This window comes from Gracilinanus agilis, chromosome 2, assembly GCF_016433145.1.
Source record: "Gracilinanus agilis isolate LMUSP501 chromosome 2, AgileGrace, whole genome shotgun sequence".
Lineage (NCBI taxonomy): Eukaryota > Metazoa > Chordata > Mammalia > Didelphimorphia > Didelphidae > Gracilinanus > Gracilinanus agilis.
In genome coordinates this window covers 34,346,559-34,349,270 of record NC_058131.1, presented here as the reverse complement: position 1 = coordinate 34,349,270, position 2,712 = coordinate 34,346,559, and positions in this window count along the sequence as shown.

Below are 2,712 nucleotides of genomic sequence, written 5' to 3'. Positions count from 1 at the left end.
CCATCGGTTTTAAGCTAGTTTTGTCAGAAAAGAATCCCACAATGGGATTTTTTTTTTTTTTTTTTTTTTTTTTGCAATTCTCATTGGCTACTTTTCAGTAAAAACTGCTGGAAGGTAGAATTGTCCTAATCTTAATCACTGACTCAGAGGTGCCTGTAGGCTGAAATACTTACTTTCCAGGGATATTTGTGCCTCGTTGATGTTAAGATTAAACACGTGCTGTTTTAAAGGACTTTAAATTACCGCCTCTTTTTAATATTTAGATTCCTTTTTGAAATAAAATGAGAGCACCTCCTGTGCTTTGGTGGGTCTACGCAGGACTTTCGAAGAAACAGCTCCTTAGCTTTCCCTTTGGAGAAGTAGCATTGGGTTGGAGTGATGGAACAGACTAGAAATGTCACATGAACAAAGCTGATCTTTGTTGGAAAAATACCAACTCTGAGATTCGGGTCTCTCTGGGAGCTTGAGTCATCCCTTCGCTCTAGTCAGGATGAGAAATAATAAGACTTTTGTCAGATTCTACTGGGGGTGGAGAGTTGAAAGGGAATGTTCAGGATTGACAGAGTGAACTCGAAAAGGAATCAGATGCCACTTTGTTAAAATGCTCATTTTCAGTCCATTTCAGACTCCCCCGATTCCTCCACACAGGCTAAAGGAGCTCCGGTTACCACTCTGAACATGGCGACATTCATTGGCAGTGACCTTAGCCTGCTCTCTTAGACTGCCACTTCCCTTGTCTATACCCCAATCCCGGGTCCTTTCGAGGATCGCCAGTAAATCACTGTTCGTGGGTTGTTCAACTCTCCTCGACCTCTGGGACGCTTTTCAGCTCTGACACCCTTAGGATCCTCTTAAGTGGAGAACTCGCTTTAATTTCTCAATCCACCAAAGTCTACAGCACTCATCCACTTGTCTCAGCTCCCAAAAGGGGACTCAGTGATTAAGCTTTTGGTGCCTGCTAATAGCGAGAAAGATTATGGGCAGCCTCAAAGCCACACTGGGCTGCTTGACTTCTCTGGAGACCCCTTGGCTATTTAGAGGCACCTCAGCTCACTCATGAGATACCTCGTTTGGGGGTTATTCAGGTCCCCTTATTCCTTGCCTGCTTCCAACCTCTACCAAAGAAAGGGCTGTGCTGGGGAAAATAGAAATTCCAGTCTAGTTTTTTTTTTTGTTTGTTTTTCTTTCTGTTTGCTTCTAACTAAAAGTTATTGAAAAGGAAAAAAGCAGGGTAGCTGGGTAGCTCAGGGGATTGAGGGCCAGGCCTAGAGACAGGAGGTCCTAGGTTCAAATCCGGCCTCAGACACTTCCCAGCTGTGTGACCCTGGGCAAGTCACTTGACCCCCATTGCCCACCCTTACCACTCTTCCACCTAGGAACCAATACACAGAAGTTAAGGGTTTAAAAAAAAAGGGGTGGGGGGAGTTGAAACATTGATAGGGTTTAAGATCTTTAGATTATCAGTACCTCAATTATCCATGCTCTCGTTTTTCCTACAATGAGGTTTGTTTTTATTTTTTGACCTGTTGAGCTAGGTGGCTCAATGGATAGAGAGCCAGACCTAGAGATAGGAGGTCCTGGATTCAAATCTGATCTCAGACAACTTCCTAGTTATGTGACTCTAGACAAGTCATTTAACCTCAATCACCTGGTCATTACCACTCTTCTGCCTTGGAACCAATACATAGTATTGATTCTAAGAATGGGTAAGGAGTTTAAGAAAAACAACAACCTATGATTCTCTCCCAGGCTATTTGTGCTCCTTCAAGACTTTCCATTTCTGTTTTAAACTTGGATAACACTAGGTTGTTCCTGATCTGTCCTGGTAGGCCCAGCATCGGGAAGAGGCAGGATTCAAATCCTGTCCTAGACACTTCCTAGGTGCATGACCCTGGGCACATCATTTAACCTTAGTTTCATCATCTGCAAAATCCACATTATAATAGTGCCTTTCTCTGAGAGTTACGTGGCTTAAAAGGGATAACATGTAGAGCGCTCTATAAATATTAATTATTGTTCCGTGGTGGTCATAGGGCTCTTCAAGTCTATGGCCATTGCCAATGCAACTTTGAAGTTCATAGGCATTTCGAATGCCATGCAAGACAAAATTTAGAGTCCTCCACCTGGCATTCAAGGCTCTGTAGAGTTTGTTTCCAATCTAACCTTTCTGTCCATCTCTCTTACTAGGGCACTACAAAAGAGGATAGAGTCTAGCTGCTCAGAATAGCTCCTTAGCACGCATCATGTGGATTGCTGCTTTTATGTCTTTGTTCCTTTTCTCATTCACCCCCATCTCACCCCTCCAGTAGAATGGAAGCTCCCTGAAGAAGGGAATTGTTTTGGGTTTGTCTTTGCTCTCCAAGGGAATGATGCTTCTTAAATGTGTGAATGAATAAGCCAACTAAGGAAGTCAAGTCAACCTTGATAGTCAAAGATGGGATTTGAACTAGGAGCCTCCCTCCTTTTAAACATGGCCCTTTCTTTTGGCAGATGGGTTACATCATGGACATGTCTGGAGTCAGGAAGACTCATCTCCCTGAATTCAGATCCAGTCTGGCTCTAGCTGTGTGACCCTGATCAAGTCACATAACCCCGTTTGCTTCTGTTTCCTCATCAATGAGCTGGAGAAGGAAATGGCAAACCACTTTAGCATCTTTGCCGAGAAAAGACCAGATGGGTCATGGAGAGTCAGCCGTGACTGAACAACTAAAC